The sequence below is a fragment of the Barbus barbus genome (assembly GCF_936440315.1).
Source record: "Barbus barbus genome assembly, chromosome: 29".
Taxonomy (NCBI): Eukaryota; Metazoa; Chordata; class Actinopteri; order Cypriniformes; family Cyprinidae; genus Barbus; species Barbus barbus.
In genome coordinates this window covers 19,198,078-19,219,112 of record NC_136757.1, presented here as the reverse complement: position 1 = coordinate 19,219,112, position 21,035 = coordinate 19,198,078, and the positions used below count along the sequence as shown (strand labels likewise).

Here is a 21,035-nt window from a genome sequence, read left to right as displayed (position 1 = left end):
CAATACACAGTGGCAATAATTGGCACATTCTTTGTTGCACTCCAGCAAGGTCTAAGGTGGATCGGCTGCCAAGTTACGAGACAGCGGGGAATCTCCCTTTAACAGTTTGGAAAATTCCTCACTATTGCAAGTAGGCTGAATAGCCTTGATGAAGATCATTAGCCGCATCTCTTAATTGCTCCATCAACTACCTTAATATCTTCACATCAAGGTTATGCATCTTCTCACGGCTCCTACGTTCTCTCGAGAGCCTTGATTCTCCAGTGTACCTTGCAGGATTATGCTGATGCTCTCATATTAAAACAGCCTGGCGAATGGGTCTTCATATGCCACAGACTGGGCATGTATCTCAGTGTCCAGTTCACTGACCTGGAAGCCGTTAGGAGAGTAAACAGTGATATGGGAATGTGGGGAATATCAGCCCGTGTGCTGACCTGAACAGCAGATGGTTCATTACGGGCTCAGTCACTGGAAAGAATGAGCTCGTCTCTGCTTTGACACAAGCCGTTGGGTAAATTATATTTTTTTGAAATGTTTAAACGACTTAATTTGATCATATTTTTACATTTTCTTCTTCTCCCTGTCAGATGAGGTTCTCTAAGTGCACACTACAGCCGTCAATGTCTTAAATGGCAGCACACAACTATCTCATTACAATGTACACTGTAGCGTGTAATAGCATGACACTTCTGTCATTTTTATACCACTTTTTTCTTGCCAGATGTAAGCTCACTCACTCGCTCGCTCACACAGTAATGTATGCCTAGTTAGTGCGAGGAGTGCTTCTACTCTCCATTTGACACTCTTGATGGTCTGATATAATGGCAGGATGATTTGATTGCGCCCACCCCCACTTAAACTGTTATGTAACAACGTCTTCAAGGGTTCAATAAGCCAGAAACAACTTCATACCACAGCTAATGGCACAAATGTCAGTAAAGCCGAAGTATCTTAATCAGGAGAGTTTTTAAAGGCCAGAAAGAAATTGAGTCAGAACGAAAAAGTTCTACGATTTCAACCAGGAATTGTCATTCCAAGGTTTTGACTACTTCAAAGGCATAAATAGAACTGAAACACCATGTTTAAAAAGTAGAGCTTAACAAATTCTGGTTATGTAACTTGCCTTTTCACAGGATGAATTATCAGTATTAGCATACAAATATTCAAAGAGTTCAAAGCCTTGATCGGAGTCAAGTGAAATATTATATAGCATCCTGACAGATTGAACAAGTTATAAAACAGAGATATTTAACATACAGACTTTCAAGATGAACACACTCTTAAATATAAAGGTTCTTTATTGGTATCTGTAACACTGCCCAGCAACACATTTGCTGAATTAAATTAAATACTTGTTTCTTATACTAATTTTGGGTTGCTGATTCCAAAAATAGTCACATTTTTCACAAAATATGTATCAATTTTTGCTTTCGTCATTCATTTGTAAAGTGAAGAAATCTTGTATTATTCCTTAATTACCAGAATAAATGCCACAAAGACATGATTACCATCTCCCAGGTTACAACTTTTTGTTCATTTCCTAGCCGATTTTTACATGTATGAATGATTCTGAAGACATTATTTTACGCATAATCCTGATTTCAAGGTTAGAATTATGGCCAGAGAAAGAAGAAAATGCACACATGCTTATTTACCTATAAACTTGTGTTTATGTAAAGTTCTTTGGCATTAAATGGAGTATTTGTTCCACTTCTTTGCAGACTGTAAGTAAAATGCTACATTTTGAATGTTTTTTTTTTTTGTCCTTAAAATTTGACATTTGACTGCTTTTGTTATTTTGATGAGTGCAGTAAAGCTACTATATAATATATATATATTTTTTAATTAAAAATTTTATAACATTTCGCATCCATTGCACAAAATGTTCTATTGAGAAAAGGTTCTTCCGATTATTAAAATGTTCTTTACACTAATTAACTTTACACTTCAATGGATGTTCTATGCAATCACTGTGTGAGCCCCATTTTCGAACCTATATTTTTAAGAGTTAACAGTCAGTGTTACTTGTCCAAGTTGAGTCACCATGGCAGCCGAGTGCCCTGTACCCCTCAGCACCGCCTGTCTAACAGGGCAGAAGTGGCACACCTGAACCACACACACGCTAATGTAGCACCTTTGTTCAATCAATACCGCTTCTATAAAGCCTCAAATTTATCCGTCATGGCACAAGACCAACAAGTGCCTGCTAGCCCTCCAGGGCCATGTCTCTCTCCCTCTCCTTTTTCCCACACACTTCTTGAAAATGAACAGTAAACACTTTTATATGAGTTTAAAAGGACTCTGAGGATTTCTCCAAGCATCCAGGACGTCTAGGTTTGGCCTGAGAGGAAGTCAAGGCCTCTAACTAATGAAACGCATTTAGTAATAAAGAAGCATATGGTTTCCGTTGTTTAAGCTTGCACGTACTGCATGCACGCATGCTTTATTGAGCCTGTGGGTCGTGTACACACTTGTGCTGTGGGATTTTAGTAATAGGTCTTTAAATGCCTGTGGCTGTTAAGGCTCTTTTATCTGCAATTTTTTTGTTTGGAAGATCCCTGCAGTACAGATGCAATGCAGATCTTTTCATCCATAATAACAGCTGATCCTCTCCTCCGAGCAATGTTCTGTATTAGACACAGCTAGAGAGTCGGTTGGTGTGTGTGCGTGCACCAACCGACTCTCTAGCTGTGTCTAAGTGCGTGTTTACTGTGTAAAAGTGCCACTTGACTGTACTTACTTGACCTACTATAACACACACATATATAAGTCATGCAGCATTGGACAAAGTCTGTTATTGTCTATTACGAAAGGACAGCAAATGTTTTCTTGTTTACTTCAAAGGCAGTTTAAACCAGTTTACCTTGGCTCAACTGAACCCTGATGAGGAATTGGATGTTTTTACTGGATCATTTGTGTATAAATGACTAAGTGAGGGCATTAACATTCATTTTCACCAGAACATTTGTTCGACAAACCGTAAAATTGCTTCTTAAAATATTCTAGTCTTTACCATTGAATCAAAAAATGTGTTTAGATTCTGAACAAATCCTCATATCTTTCCCAAATCAATTTATAAGCCTTAAAAATAATTTTTTTGCACAGTTCCACTTATTCTTAACATTTATTTGAGAGGCGATCTCCATTTCAACCAATTTAATCTGCTCAATGGCTTCATTCTGCCAATCAGCATAATTATTGGATTAAAATTTGGATCATTCCTCAGGTTGCTGTTTGGCGCTCACTGTAGTATTTGTTGGATCTGATCTGAGCATTGTCTTGGCATTTTGGATTTAATGGGAGTAAACAGAATGTAGAAATATGACATTTCACGATTCAGCCAAACAGCTGTCCTGGGGGAGATGCTGGTGGCATCAGTCCATTATTCATCCACTCAAGAGGAAAGAAAACCATTAAATTTATTACGATCAAGTTATGTCATAATTTTCCCACTAATCTGCTCTTGTGAATCTGCAAGCAGCAGAGGTGGCAGCTAACTGTAATGGCTCAGAAACTTATATTCATTCATTAGCCATCTCTGGCCCTTCCTCAAATTTGAATAATATTTAATCTACTCACGTTGCGTTTCAGTTTCCTTTATGATTGGTTGTAAATTTGAATTAGGGCTGGGGAAAATTATGTCTCAATATTTTTCAGGTGTTTACAATATTTAATGTATTAACGTCAATATTTATTTATTAGGTGTAAATTTGCTGGGTGATTTTTTTTTTGTTGCCAAATAAACTCAAAATGTTTAATGCAAATAAAATGATTTCCTTGCTATTTTGCACTACATTAACACTAGAAAGAATGATTTTTAATTAATATTTTATCAGTATTCACTACATCAATGTTTAACTAGTCTTTTATTTTACTAAAATATTTTAATATATGAAAAATCTCAGTCTTCAGTGATCATTAAACTAATTTACATTATTTGTGTTACTAAAGTTTAGTTTTTTTTTCAGCCAAGCAGTAACAGTATACGATTTTGCTTTTTATTTTCCATTATTTTATATTGCAAGAAAAATCTTCTCAAATTTGTGAAATTTTGCTATATCACCCAGTCCTAGTTTGAGTAAGTGAAAACTTTGTCCCCAGACACTCAGTCTTTGAGTTTGAGTTCCTGGTCTGTGTTTTTGCCTGTGATAATGACTTGCGCTTGAGTTCCCATAACACAACATCAGAGCAAGCAGACAGGAGAACTTTAGCTTACATGCTAATTACAAGTCTCAGATAGTTTAGAAATGTAATTGGAGAGTGTAATTGCTAACTATGCGTGACAGCAATATGGACACCAGAGACACATAAAGTCGACTTCTGGAAGCTAACTGGATGTTTTACATACACTATGACTTATTGAGGTCAAGCAGGGATCGTTTATTTAGCGTGACGAGGCATTAATTTGTGCTGAAATGCAATATATCATGTTAGTTCAAACATGGGCCTCTGTTGGTATAGAAACTAACAAGAGATAGAAATAACAGCTCTCTGTGCACCAGTGAATCCTTCGAGTCCATATCAGCTGGTACGCAAGGAGTTGTTTGCATAGCCATTCACTTTAAGAGACTTTGCACACAGAGGGTACGGATATACCAATAAAGCCATCCTTTCACATTCAACACATAGCAAACAGAGGGAAATCTGGCAGGATCAATGCACTCTGCCACGGCTTGGGTGAAATATACTGTAAGAACCACATTAAAAGAGATCCATATATATAAATATATATACAGTATATACTAATATATATATTAGTATATATATATATATATATATATATATATATATATATACTAATTAGTAGTATAGCTTGGAATCATTATGATTTTTTTAATGTTCACCAAGTATGTTCACCAAAGCTGTATTTATTCGATCAAACATACAGTAAATATAGTAAAATTGTAAAATATTATTACCATTTAATATTTTTTGTATTTTATTATATTTTTTAAATATAATTTATTTCTGAAATGGAAAAGCTGAACTTTCAGCAGCCATTACTCCAGTCTTCACTGTCATGTGATCCTTCAGAAATTAATTGTAATATGCTGATTTGGTGCTTAATTATTAATAGTGGGTCTCATTATTATCAATGTTAAAGACATTTTTGCTGCTTAATAATGTTGTGGAAACCATAATGCATTTTTTTCAAGATTCTCTGATGAATAGAAAGTTCAAAATAATTTATTTGAAATAAAAATTCTTAAAAAGTTAAAATAAAATAAAAATTAAAATTAAAGTTAAAATAAAAAGTTCTGTCTTTACTGTCATTTTAAATTAATTTAATACATCCTTGTTGAAAGAAAGTATTAATATCTTCTACTTCTTCATACTTACAAACCTTTGAATGATAGTGTATCATGGTTTCTACAAAAAGCAGTAAAAATAGTTTTCAGCATTATTATTTGATTATTTAATATTTTGCCCTACACCATCATATTCAACATATTTTTTTTGTGCCACATCAAACAATGAAAAAAATCAAGGATAAATAAGATATTGTTAAAAATTATTTGTACATTATTAACACTATAAACAATAGTACTTTTCCAATACAGTGAAAGTAAACACTGTGCTGAAACTCAATCAGAATTGGCAAGTCAAAATGAATTGAGAGAACTCGTGTTGAAGCTTATGATGTCTCTATGGAGATTTGATTGACATCACATTTGATTGGACATGAACAGCAATGACAAAGTGGTATAGCGTTTGACAGATAGCAGTAGTAGAGGAGTGTGATGAGTCTGGCCCAGAGGCTGGCCAAGAAGCATGCCGAGTCGTCTGATGGACACTTTTGAGGTAAAAATAGCCAGCTCAGGGGGGTCAGTAGGAGTTTGACTTGCTTTGATCCAGCGCTTACTGATTTTCCATACTCAGAACCTTTAAAAGGTTCTAAATGTTGTAATGAATCTCGCCCCTTTGAAACTTGATGCCCAGTTTGAGATTTGAGTCGTGACCTTGAAACCAGACAGCATTTAAGGCAAAATTCAGCTTCAGTGAAGGTTCCAGCCCCCCACGGCTCTCTCCACACTGTCCCATAATTGCCTTCAATGGGGATTTTTCTGCTGAAATATGATTCCATCAAACTGGCTTTATGCTTGGTTAACCAATTAATTTTCTACTGAAGACTTCAATATGAGGAAGATTTGAACATCCTCACATGGGCAAAATTAAATCTTTTCTCTTTTAAGAAAAGAAGACGGTGGTATTCCTTCACAGACCCCACATTTTGTTCCCGATCAGCAGTTGGCCGTGAGTGGGTAACATTAACCACATTCCTGAGAGCTTGCCAGACACAGGGACAGAGAACATTCCAGATAGCCATCCCTCCTAAAAATGACTTCAATGTTTTGATATTTGAGGCTTTCAGCTGTATGCATGGATGCAGTATGACGTTGCGTTGTTCATCACGGTTCCTGCTGTTTTTGGAATGGAAGTCAGTTTTATTTACTCCATTTTCCTGCAGTTATGTAATACAGCATACTCAACATGAATCATTTATCTATCAGATGACAGATTCTGGTATGCTACACAAAAAAATGTTTTAGATCTACTAGCATTAAGTTATTTGAATAATATTATTCGTACCCTTATTTACAATGGATTCTTTTTATTACTGAAATAATGTACCACATTAAAGAAATACGAAACAAATTAAAAACTTTAATTAGTTGAGCAAGCTCAAATTGTTTGTTATTCTATTATTAAATTATCTTTTGAAAAAAAAAATGAGTATAATTAAAGTCTTCTACATTCTTCTTCTGACCTGAATAAATCAGGCTCATTTGTTATGAACAAAAGAAAGGCATTTTAAAAGAGAAGTTTCACAGTTTTCCACCAAAATAAAATCTCTATTGTTTGAGAAAAACAACAACAACAACAATCAAAAATATTAATATTGAATTTTTACTGTTTAAAATAATAAATAAATAAATAAAACTCTCAGTAGTATTATAGTGATATTTATTGATTTGTTTATTTTTTTAATTTGATTAAATAATAATAACAACAACAGCAATACATTAGATGTGTTTCCTCAATATATATTATTATTATAATATATGTCCTCATTTGTAAGTCGCTTTGGATAAAAGCGTCTGCTAAATGACTAAAATAAATTTAAAGTAGCAGACAACATTACTAAACTACATGCTTAGAATAAACAGAACTTTATTTTGCATTGTTTGAATGCTAATACAGATATATTTATTGTTAGCATTATTGGTGTGAAGGTCAGAGCTGAAGAGGATTCTGGGTAACATAAAAACACAGAGTTTTGTTCATGATTACTTTCTGAGTGGCATACTCTCTCTCATCTGTGGGTAATTTATGTATTAATGAATTTTCTGCTATGCCGAGTCGTAAATTGCTTTGACCATCAAATCGCGTTGGCATAAGGGCACATTACACACACACACACACACATTCATCATCTCAGCATACACTGATCTTTATGTTTATTGGTTTTTCTGTCACTGTTTGCTTGTTGATCCAAGGTCAGTAATCTCATTTTACAGATCTGCTAGGGAACCTTTCTCTCTTTCTCCCTCTCTTGCGCTGTCGCTTAATTAGTGCCTTTTCTTTACTGCTCCATATGTGTGTGGTGTGAGCCTCGTGAAGAATAACGGCAGGATTAATCTTGGCTTGAGTTTGCCCAGGCAGCGCAGAAGAAAATGGAGTCCAGCCCTGCTCATAATTTGCTGTTTGCTCCTCCGGACAGGCGTTTTGCTCAGACGCTTGAGCCAGAACCGACCTAAAGGCTTTAAAGTGCAGCGGTGTTGACCTCTCTCCTCCAACCATTATTATTCTGGGCCACTCTGCCTTAAAGGTATAAACTCTTATTAAAGGCAGTGAAAAGAACAAGTCAATGTTTCTTATCTATTGCGAATCCTTTTCAGCTATCTCTCTTCTTCTCTTTCTCTAGGGTGGCATTTGGGAATCCTGAGCAACATTTGATTCAAAGAAACAAAAGAAGTAGTTTCTTTAGTACAATAGTTGTGAAAAATTTACATAAAGGTTTTAAATGCACAGTTGCTTTGGGAATTTGCTGATTTTTGCGCAACCGTTCAAAAGTTTGGGGCTGGTAATTTTTTTGAATGTTTATAAATGAAATCTTATGCTCACTAAGGCTGCATTTATTTGAAAAATAATAAAAAAATAAAAACAGTCATATTGTGAAATATTATTAGATTTAAAATAGCTGTTTTCTGTTTTAATATATTTTAAAATGGAATTTATTCTTGTGATGAATTTTGAAGTTGAATTTTCAGCAACAACCCCCCCCCCACCCCCAACAAAAGCAAAAGGTAGCTGACAAAGAAATAAACCATTGGCCAAAATATACATTTAAATATACTAAATGTTGTATAATAAATATATATTAAAAATATATAAAATATACTAAATATTTTTTTAAATTGAAAATATATTTAGTTTCAACCATCATACCAAAATATATTTCAAAATGTATTTCGGGGCAACAAAATACATTTCCATTCATACAGTAGCCTGTATTTAAACTGAATGCAAAAGTATATAGAATATGCTAATGGATATCAAAACTATTAAAATCATTTAATAATGTTTTATTATATTTAATGATGTTTTATTACATATTAAAATTTGGATGAGATTTATTTTCTCAAATTTGTGTAAATTTTTATATTTTGAAAATGTGTCTTTTTTTGCATGTGTAGGATGATCCTTCAGAATTCATTATAATATGCTTATTTAATACTCATGAAACATATTATTATTATTAATGTTGAAAACATGTTTAATGTCTTTGTGGAAACTGTGATACATTTTCTTTAGGATTCTTTTATGAATAAATAATATTTATTGAAAATATAAATAATAATAATAAAATAAAATACAATATATGAAATAAAATAAAATAAAATAAAATAAAAAGACGTACTAACCCCAAAACTTCCCTTCTCTTTTGATTGAAGTTGGTGATCTCTCTCTGCTTGCCCAGAAAAGCCTGTGGGCATCTCAGGCAGGTTACAGGTGAGGTCCTGTGCGTTTCCTGTCTTGCTCCCACGCCCTCCTGCCTGCGTACATGAGCCGACCTCATAGTGCAGCCGAGCTGAAAGCATAGATTATTAATAGAGCAGATATAGCCTGTGGTTTCAGGACCAGAATAAAACAAACGTTGATGCTTGTCATTTAGAATTACACTGAGCCACTGAGCATTAAAGAGGCCAGTTATATAGACAGGTACGCAGTGATCCAGGCTAAGCGAAGACGTGTGGGCTGTCCATTCCATTTTCTGATAAATCCACAGAAACCACATTTATTTCATTATTTTTTTAGGTCTTTTCACATCAGCTTTGTTTGGAGATTGTCGGTATTATTCCTGTCAGGCACTAAAAAATCCATCCTTTTTTCTGTCCAAGTCCAGGGGACATACCAAAAGCAAACTTTAAAGTCTCATTCCGTAATGAATGAAGATAGGGATGAGGCAAATGCATTGGAGGTCATCAGTTATCTGTTTTCCATCAAAATGCTTTTGGAAAAGGCAAATATCTCTGTCAGATAAAGAGAAGAACGGTTGATGTTCTTGTCTCTCTGTTTCTTTCTTTGTATCTATTTTTCTGGCTTTGCATTTTGTCGGTTCTATCCAGTCATGTTTCATGTTTAACCCAACCTTTTGGGCAGTAACCCAATCGCTGGGTCTAAACAACCCAATCGATGGGTTCGTCCATATTTTACCCAGCGCTAGATTGTATTTAACGCAGGATTTTAAAGTGTATGAAACTTAAAACCTGACCTTGAAAATATACGGTGATGAATTTTGTTAAAGGCCAAACCTCATTGGAATTTAGGTTGATCAAGGAACAGGTACTACATGGCTAAATCATGGCAAGATATGAATACAGTAGCAGAATGTGGTAGGTTAGTTGGGTAATGTATAAAATCTGCTGTCTTATGTTGTTGACCGTTGCATTATGAACTGTGATGATTGCCCACCCATGACATTTTCTTCCCACTGTTGTGCTGTCGTGACTGGCAGTCAGAAGCCGCAGTGCTGTCCAAGGTGCTGCTCATTTGATTTGAGTCTCAGATCAAGACAGACTCAACTGTCTAGCATGTCTCTGAAACAACTCAAGGAGATGTTCACTGTAATCCCAGTGTACTTTTGGGACCTTTATGTCTTACTTCTGCAGGTACTGCACCTTTTTTGCTGATTCATAAATCTGTGTTAGGAGAAGTAACATTGTTACACTGAAGAGCTCAGGCATGTCTTTGAAAAACTGTGAAGATAGTCTCACTGATTTGCTGTACTACCTAAGACCTGTCAGCAGATCAATGTATGAAATCTTTCCTATAGTGAGTAAATGGCAGGGCTTTGCAATGACGTCACATCTCTCTCAACGATATGGGATTTGTCCTTTTCCTTGGCTAAGCCTCATTACACTCTCTCATATATGCAGACACCCCTGTTATGTCTCTCCAGCCTACTTCTGATGCTTCTTTATCTGTATAATTACTAGGAGATCCTTCCTGAATAGCTTCCTACTGGCCATTTCTAAGGCAGACTAGTAATGCTGTCCAGATAAATACAGTATTTTATTTTATTTTATTCTATTCACAACTTACCATTTTTCATTGTGTATTTAATGTGGATTTTAATATTTTTTTAATTTAATTTAATTTAATTTAATTTAATTTATTTTCTTTTCATTTAAAGCTGCAGTCCGTAACTTTTTTTTGGTTAAAAGTGATCCGAAATCAATATTTGAGCAAGTACATAACCAGCCAGTGTTCAAAACTATAGCCTTACTTCAGCCCGATTCACAACGGTAAACTTATAATAATGTTTTCTAATTTGAGTAGTAGTGGTAGGTTTTCGTGGGAAATTCGAGCATGGCACTGCGTTATTACGTCACGTCTGTAAACATAAAGAAGTTGTCCTGGCTAGTAGGCCATTGCATGTGAGGATGCTGCAGGTGGCAGATCGTTTAGCCTTTTCTCACAGCAGCTGGAATAATTAAATGTATCATTTTGATGGCGGATTGTAATCCAGAAAGGATTATGTGTTTATGAAACGCATGTGAATGAAATTAAATTATATTCTAGTTTAAAAGTGCTTCTGATCACAGATAGCCTGGGATTACACAAGATTTGTATTTTAAATAAAACCAGTTAGAAGGGAGCATAGTTTGCTTTTTGGGTTAAAATAATTTCTTAATATGAAATTCGAATGGTATGACAATTAGATTAGACTGTACAGAAATTGAAATCTACATGCTAATACACACTATATTCTCATAGTCACACAATGCTGATGTTGTTAACATTAATATTTTGAGAATAAAGTATAACAATGATAATACTTTGCATGGTTTGATGTGATATGAGCAAACCGATCTTTAGATTAATTCACCATTGGTAGCACGATTTATGGTAATGATTTTTTCCTCAGTTGGGCAGAACAAACGTGGCAGACTTGTTACTTACTTGTTCATATGGCAATATGCGATGAAAATTCTTATTTGGGTCATATATTCCAAGACGGGCTAGAATCTGTGATTGCGAAGTACAGTAAACATCCACACTGGTGCGGTGACTGACAGCTATTCATCTCAAAACATTAGATTCATCCGCGCTGAAGCCGTGCAGCTGCACACCCCACGCAAGCAAGATAATTCCGTAAGCAGCTGCAATTTCACGTTTTCAAATAGAGATGGCGACAAAGAGGCAAAACTTATGGACTTCAGCTTTAATTTAATTTAATTTGTCATTTATTTATTTTAATAACAAATTACCTTTATTTGCCTTGTGTATTTAACATGGCCTTTTAAAAATTTAATTGAACTGAATTTCAGTTATTTTATTTTATATTTAATTTCATAGCGACAGTAATTCATCAAATAATGGAGGCACTACTTAAATACTTTTTAATGGTATGTGGTTATGGTATCCATGGTTATGTGCCATTGGCCATTGTTCAAATTATTATTATTATTATTCAATATCATTTAATTTTGCTGTGTTATTGAGAGTTGTGAAATTTCACTGGCATTCTGAAATTTTATTATCATTACAAGCCTTTTGTCTTTTAGTCTCTCTCTCTCTCTCTCTCTCTCTCTCTTAGGCATTGTATGTGTCAATGTGTGTGTGTGTGTGTATTTGTGTTGAGAGGGCGTATGTGTGAAGAGGGAGTCATGTTCTGTCATCATTGTGGCAGGGATATGAAATGTCAGTGCAAGGCTGTTGGAGATATCTCCCCCACAGTCACAACACATACAAACACACACTCACACTCACACACAGCTGAGCTCTCCAGTGGTTCTCACACACACACACACACACACACACACACGCACACACACACACGCACACACACACACACATATAGATCAGAGCATGTGAAACAACCATTTACATCCCAGTGATCCAGCAGGAAGCATATTCTGATGCAGTGCTCTGATACACTCATGTGCTAATGGGCCAATGCGAGGACGACAGCTGCCTGTTCATTACTGCCAGTCTCTAAATATGAAATGTGAAATCCTTCCAGTTCATTTATGAACCATATATGAAAGACAAGGGCAGTTGTGTTCAGTGATGGTATGTTTTACAGTGTTGTCTAATTAGTATTGATATTCACTTTTTAATGTATATTTGGATTAAGAAACATTCTCTGCCTATATTTTATGCTTTTATGCAAGGTTTAATAATAATTGCATTCAGTCAAACAAAGAGTGCATACAACTTTACTTTTATTAGTCCCGTCTGGATTTCATTTATAAATAATTTTCGTTTACAGCTAAATGAGAGTGTTGCTATGGGATTGGTTTTGAGTAATTCATTCACCATCACACAAAATGTATATTTTACAAACAAATACCTATGATTATTAACATAATTACCATAGAAAAAAATAAGCAAGACAATAGGTGGATGTTTAAGTAAGCCTATGTGTTTTATACATACACAATACCTTATGGTATCTTATTGGTAGTATGTTAGCCCTTTTGATTTCACAATTACAACAGTCTAGTTATCTTATAAACTGGATTTGTATGGAATATTTGTAAATACAGATAATTCTACCTGTTCAATTACATTTTCATTATTTTCACTCTGCTTAGGATAAACCAAGTGACTGATCCAAGGATTCAGTCGGCTGTATGAGGATCAGACTGACTCAGATATAAGCTGCCCGCTTATCCAAAATGCAGGCATGGAATCCATATTTATTTGCAACACTTCTCTGAAGTGTAATTCAGCTGAAAAAATCGGCCCATGAGTCATATGTCAGTGAGCATTTGGCTTGCCGTCAGAAACCATTCTGGTTGGGTTTCTCAAGTTTCGTCTTGTGTCTAGAGAGTATGTGTGATGATTCGTAATGGAACGAATAAGATCACGGCACTTGATTGTCTTGTGTGAAGAAATTCACTCATCGGATGTGAAGACAGCTGAGTAACTAGTACTGGATGTTCCTGAATTTTCCACCAGCCATATGCTCATCTATCAAAACCTCCGATCTCATTAATAGTAACCCGGGACAGTGCTTACCATAATCCCTCTGGATATACACTTGGCTTGCATGTGTATTTAGACCATTATTATTTGATATTCCTTCTTAACTTGCTGTCCTAAAGTCTGAGTCCATATTGAAGAAATGAGACTGAAAATTTAATTAGACTTGTAAAATAAGATAAAGTTTTAGGATTAAAAAAAAAATCAATGTCATGGTGTAAAAGGAAAATAAATATTTAAGATTCTGCACTATTTCTTGGTTGCTAAACAAATTTAACATTGATCAGACTGTCAGATGTTCAAGAGCTCAAGATGCTCTTTGGATCATTTCAAAACATGCTGGAGAATATGATCAGTATGAAAATTTGCTATAAATTTGCTCAAATCTCATCTACATCTTGGATGGCCTGATGGTGAGTAAAGTTTAAGCTAATTTTTCAGTGAGCAGTTCCTTTAATGTTAATGTTTAGTGTTGGATCTGCCTACCCTGTGGAATTATGTAATATTTATATAGCTTTGTCAGTATTATTTGTTGTACAGTGTGGTGTTAGTAATGCCATCTAGTCCTGAGAGAGGCAGTAAATAGGGGTGTCATATAAGAACTGTCCCACCCTGCAACACTTATCAGAACAGACTGAGATACACATTGAATTAAAATGTTAGTATAGTGAAGAAGAGAGAAAGAAAAAAAGGAGAGGGAAAGTTCAAGTGGTCAAAAGAGTGTGCTCTCTTCTCTGTGTAATGGTTAATACACCCTTTTTATTGTGTCATTTCCCATAATTCGTTGCATCATCAAATAAGATGTGTCTATAACCTTTAGTTTCAGTGCTCTGGGAAAAAAAAGTGCTTCAGTTTCAGATTCTGTGTGAATCTGTGAAACCATAGACAATAAGAGGAAGAGGAGCCTGGCCATTCACTCAAATTTAAATTGGAGAAACTGCAATGACTAACAAATGAAAGACGGATATGGGAAAATAACATTTTATGGGATGACACTGAAATTCACTACAATAGCAGGCAATTTTACATAGAAAGGCAGAAGCTGTATGTCCTGTTTTTATGAAATACTAAAATCTCTGAGAGTCACATATAAATTAAATGAAGTTAAGACAGAGGCAAACTACGTAAAAACATGCAATTCTGTTTGGTTTATGCTTAAACTACTTGCCAATATGTAAACTAAATTTAGTATGTATTATTCAACAATCTTTATCTCATGCCTCTTAATAAAATTATCTTCTTTTTAAGACGTTTAAATACTGTTACAAGAAAATAAGTTGAAAAAGATCAGATCAGATTTTTTAATTTTTTTTGGGAGGGAGGGATGGGTGGGGGTGAGTTAACTGATTATAAAATTGTGCTATATATCACTAAAGGTGGTTCGTTGGCTCATAATCATAGGGGAACCACTTTAAGTGCTACATAGCACCTATTTTTTGTCCCGTGGTGCTATGTAGAACCATAAGAAGAACCTTAGATCTTAGAAATGTTACTCCAGTCTCATTTGTTTGCCATGAATGGGAATTTACTATAATGGCAAAAGCTGTTTTGAATCACTTTTATGCTCTTCTGAAGTCAAAAAGTCCCTTGTTGGGGGCCTTGGAATAATTCCTTGTAGGAGGGCCTTAGGGGCAAAAAGGTTAAGAACCACATTATCTTTAGGAAATACACTGTATTTTAATGTCATTTTTTAATCCTTTCCCCAGATAAACTAAGATACTTAAGAGAGTTAGAGAACCTTTAAAGAACTATACAGGGGTTAATGGGTTCTTTGTATGACAGTGGTGCTATTGTACCTTAACCACCCCAAAGAACCACTGAAGTACCAATTTTGTGTGTGTATATGTATGTGTGTGTGTGTATGTTTGTGTATTTTTAGCCTGATTTGGGCTAAAACAATCATGTTTCTCAAACCATTTGGCAGATTTTATTGGCAATTTGTTACTTGTTTTTGAAATGTAAGCTTGGCTTTCCACAGAGCTGGATTCTATTTAGCAGCACGACTAGAAGTAGCCGTCTGGGGTGTTATGAAGATGCAAAGTTATCAAAGGACTTTGGTGAAACTCATGATCAGTTCAGTTGATGTTTATAATGTTATTCCATTTACTTTTAACAGAGCGGATATGAGCAAGATGGAAAAAGGAGATGGTCTTATCATTTTCTTTCAGGCATTTTTAGATATCATATTTTCCATTTGACGTTTTAGGAACTCCTGAGCTGCTTCTTTTAACTTTCTTGTGTCAGGAAACTCGTTCTTTTAGCGCTTTCATTTATTAAATAATATAGGCTATATATTTACCCCATTATCATGACTATGGATGAGAAAAAAAAAATTATAGTCTGAGTTAGGGCTGGAGATAAATCGATTTTATCGATTAACTCGAATGTGTAGTTTACATCGATTTGTTTGAATGAAAATCGGTTTTCTTTTTAACATCCGTCGACGCTCCCCTCTGAGCTTCCGTAGTTCCGAATGAGCTCAGCCCTCCCCCCGCGTGTTTGCCATATATGGGCTGTGTCCAAATTCAGGGTCTGCATCCTTCGGAGTACTCATTTGAAGGATGTTACGTCACAGCGCCGCGACGAAGGCTGTCCAAATTCGTAGGATCCTTCTAATGCGGCCCACAAATACGTCCTCCTTTTCCCCGAATTGGAAGGATGGGTGTGGTGGATCCTTTCCCGTCCTACCTATCCCATAATTCTTTTCGGCAGAGCGTAATGGCGGACGAAGCGAGCGGTAGTGGAGTGGGAGAGGAGTTTCTCTGACAAAACAAGCTAAAGTTTATGCTTCGGCTCAATGAATTTGTAGGAGAAATTAGTAGAATACTTAAAAACAAATAAAAATAGGCTATAATGGCTTACCTGGATGTGACTGTCTTGTAGTCTGATATAAAAAACTCTCCGACAACGAGCAAAGAAAGTATTTAATTTATTTAATTGCTTTATTTCTAATTGCTAATTAAAATGAGGAGAATAACTCTTTGTTTGTCCATTTTCCCGCTTCTTGCTTGGCGCTGTCACGGTTGCTAGGCGACAGGATATGAGCAACGGGTAAGGGAGGGAACTGAAAGAAGGGTAGGCTGTCCAAATTCACAAACACCGACTTCCGGGTTTTGCGGACGTCGGAGGATCCCTCCTCCTTCAACCGGGTAGGAAGGATCCTAAGGAGGATGCAGACCCTGAATTTGGACACAGCCATGGTTTGGCCGATAGACGATGCCTGATGGCTGATAGACATCATGATGTTAAAGGCCTAACGTTACTTCGTTTTTGTACGCGAACGCGCAGCGTTTCAAAGTTTACTCCATTTGAAGCGGCCGGCGCACGCGCTCTAGAAAGCTTCAAACATGTTCAGTGTCTGCTCTATTTTTCCCCATTAAGTCATGACTGATAACAAATATTTTTTAAACTCTTTTAAACCAAAGCTGAGCTGTCTCATACCCTCTCGCACACAAGCGCTTGTGTGAGCGTCTGTTGTTGCAGTCTCAGCTATTTTGATGTCCGTCTCTTTTCAACTGTGGAACAACAGCCATGGACATGTGAAAAAACTGATTACTGTTAAATAACTTCAGTGCGTCCTGAGCATCCCTGCCCTCGTGATCCCATTTGCGACTGAAAACTACTGCGTGCGACTATGAAAAAATATTTAGGAGCAGCAGTGGAGGGAGCTTTAACTGTATCTAACCTACTTATGTGTTTTTGCAGGTTGAGTAATGTGTCACATAACATAAGAAGTGTAGACAGTGCGCAATGAATCTCTTATTTACACAGTGTAAGGAGCTTCGTTGATTATAATGCAGTTTTGTGAGATCGCGATGAACTAAGATGAGGGACAGCTTTTAATGATTATTAAGGGAGTTTGCAAATGTGATATTGATTTAATACAACAGTTCATTAAACAAGAAGTTAATATTAAATTACTTATATCGTCTGACTACAACACTATTGCCTTATTTTGCTCTATCATCAGCGAAAATAGTTTCAAACAAAGTCCCAGTCAAGCCGCTGCATATCTCCATTCAAACACAGCAGTGTTTCGTTTATGAATGAACTGCGTTTTTAAATGAATCTAGTGAGTCAATGATTCAATTAAACATTCATAAAGACAGTCACGTACTTCATTCCTGAATGAATCAGCCGTTCGAACGAATCAATTAAATGAATGATTCAGTGATCAAATCAGTGACATACCGCCACCTACTGGTGGTTTTAATTAAATATTTAAGTATCTTTTCTGTTAAATCATTTACCCCCGGTTTCACAGACAAGGTTTAAGATTAGTCCCAGCATAAAATGTAATTCTGAGTTGTTTCAACTGAAATAAACTTGCACTGATTGATCTTAAAACATATCAGTGCCTTTTTGTCTCAAGATGCACACCAGTAGCTAATTTTTTTTCTAAGGCATGTTAATAAAAAGTACTTAAATGTCCTAATTGAACTATGACCTAATCCTGGTTTAGTCTAAGCTCTGTCTGTGAAACCAGGCCTTAATATTTCTACATTCAAAATTGTATATTTAAAACATTAACCTCAACATGAATTTAATTGCACTTATGCAACCTCTGAGCCTCATTAAACATTTGAAAATACACCTACAAGCCACTTCTGTGCCACCTCTGTAGGACAAATTTATTCCTTAAATACTGATTTCATTTGAATGGTATCTTATTCTACTTCTTATTCTACTTGTTTTTATTCTGTTGTTTTAATTAGAAATGATAAAAAGTTTATTAATATATTTTTTTGAATTTGACAAAAGATAACATACTTTTAATAAAGTTAGAAAAATGCCATTACAAAGGTAAAAACTAAATTCCCTGTAAATCACTTTAAGGAGTCAAATATCACCTCGTAATGGGAAGGTTCATTTTTGATCAGAATTTTTTATTTTTTATTTGACGCGCTCCTAAAAAGAAAAGTAAGCGCACTTTTTACTATGGCAGGGCCTGCCATCTTGTCTTTTTGGCTTGTTGCTTCTGATTGCACTTTAACCCCAAGGGGGAAATCCAGATTAAATCCCAGAAGGGAAACTCAAAACAAAATGAAGTTAAAACTTGTTTTGAACTATTTCTTCGGCAGATTGATTTTAAGTAGGGGGGGGCAAAAATCGACTTAAATCGTAAATCTGATTTTTTTCTTAGGCCATATCGCCCAGCCCTAGTCTGAGTCTATATTTGTGCTGCTGTTAAATCTAAGCAACTAAGCACAAGTCTTCTGCAAGCTTGCAAACATAGTGAACATTAACCTAATGAATATTGAAAAGGAAAATCTTCTTTATTCATCTACTTTATTCCTGTCTTTGTCCCTTGTAGTTTTCATTTATTGCATTCTTTTATTTATTTATTTTTATTTTTATTTACTCATTTTCAGTGTCTCGCAAACGTGCAGAATGCAAATTCGGTGAATAAATAAAACAAAATACTGTAATTCGCCAGTTGGCCGGTATCTTCATTAAGAACTTTAACATTACTTGGGTTGAACTGTAAGAAAGGATATGTTTATATGCATAATGCAATTAAATCAGCCACAAGTTGATGAAATGTCACCACAAATTTAGAGAACATTCATATGAATGGCATGTAATTGGAAGACGTTTGCCTATATGTCATCTTAATTGGCTTGAGTGGCAAAAAAAGATAATTTTGAACCCTCAAAGTGTCTGTTTGTAGTCTGTGAATTCAAATAGGTTACTTTAAAAATCTAAATATAAACAAAACCTTTGCTTTGTGGACGACGTGTTGAATTACAATGCAGAATCTAAATGGGTTGCACCATGCGGAAGTGACCCGAATCGTAGCTGATGCGTTATAAGTAAAGAGCAGGGAGGGGTTGTTCATGCAAAGCTGTCCTCAATGTTTCTCACTCTCATTCACACCCAGTCTTGCGCGACCCTTAATTTAGCCCTCATTAATATCACAACAGCCTCCTTGAATTCACAATGTAGCCACCTAATTTCATCAAAAGCCAGCGGACGGGTGATCATTAATAGCACAACATCAGTTCCGATACGTCCCTTTAAGTAAATACAATGATGTTCCTGACAGGAATTACATTCTGATGGAACACATTAGCACAGGGAGTGTGAGTCAGCCCCCCCGGGGCCCAGCCCAGTGGGATTGAAGGACCTTATTAGTGAGGTAAAATCTCTCAGATGAGTGGCCAACCCAAGGTCCTGACCCAGTTCAATCAGACCAGATCCCACAAGTACGTTCTTTTTTTTTTCCGAATGGAAAGTGAGAGAGAAATGTAAAGAGAGGCTAGAAGAGGGGACAATGGAGAGCAAGGGCCCTCTCGTAGTGTGCTCGTAGTGTGGAATCTATCTTATTCATGAACAGATGAAGCAGCATCCCGAACAAGCTCTTAAGTATCGGTAAATGAAAGTGCTCTTTAGATGAAATGGGAATTTTTTATTCTTTTCAATTCGTGGCTTTATAAACCATTTTAGTATATGATTTTCAAGTATGATTCATATTTTACTTTGTGTTGGACTTCAGACATGACAGTTCATAAAATTGTCATCTCTAAACTCAAAGCAACAGTATGTGTGGCCATGTGTGGGCTCTTTAATCCATCTAAATTAGCCTTTGACCGTGACCAATATTATCGAAGGACAGAAAAGATTACAGATATGCCTTGATGAACTCTCTTTCTGTCAGGATCAATACAGATTCTTGGCTTCTAGATATGAGTATGACAGCTCAATTCAATGTGTTTGAGGTTCTGGAATTGAAAAAAAAAAACACACAAAAAAAGCACCCCTCAAGAAGTAGTTCAGCTAAAAGAAGCCATCACAGTGTAAGTTGGACATTTTGTGGTTTGAGGAATTTGTTATTTCACTAGATCTTCAAAGTGGTTTTAGGGACCCCCAGGGGACCACAAGGGGGTGCTAGGGTGTCTAATAAAAAAACGAGGAACAAAAATTGAGATAAATTGTACAAAATGCAATTTTAGGGCTGTCATAATAATGAAATGTGATTTATTATTATTATTTAAACCACCAAATTTGATCATACTACATTAGTCAACATTTGAAGTGGATCAAAAACTCTCATCAAAGATGTCATAAAACCAAAATGCCTTCGGGAAGTCGTGGCCTAATGGTTAGAGAGTCGGATTCGTAATCCAAAGGTTGCTGGTTCGATTCTCGGGCCGGCAGGGATTGTAGGTGGGGGGAGTGAATGTCCAGCGCTCTCTCCACCCTCAATACCATGACTGAGGTGCCCTTGAGCAAGACACTGAACCCCAAACTGCTCCCCGGGCGCTGCAGCATAAAGTGGCTGCCCACTGCTCCGGGTGTGTGTTCACGGTGTGTGTGTGTGTGTGTGTGTGTGTGTGTTCACTGCTGTGTGTGTGCATGTTGGATGGGTTAAATGCAGAGCACGAATTCCGAGTATGGGTCACCATACTTGGCTGAATGTCACTTCACTTTTTTTCTTGTCTTAGGACAACTTTGATGAACTAATTTGATCCTCTTCAAACGTTGACTACTGTATTTCATTCTGCTTTCAAAAGACAAAAAGTAAAATGAAGGAACAA

General features: G+C 35.9%; 2 protein-coding genes across 2 annotated transcripts in view; both read left to right on the top strand.

Moving 5' to 3' along the window:
• The window catches only part of LOC306849709 (uncharacterized protein), a 919,849-nt gene that overhangs the window by 282,886 nt on the left and 615,928 nt on the right, over positions 1–21,035 (top strand). The window lies entirely within an intron of this gene.
• The window catches only part of LOC306849103 (adherens junction-associated protein 1-like), a gene marked incomplete at its 5' end in the record, with an annotated part of 112,568 nt that overhangs the window by 66,042 nt on the left and 25,491 nt on the right, over positions 1–21,035 (top strand). The window lies entirely within an intron of this gene.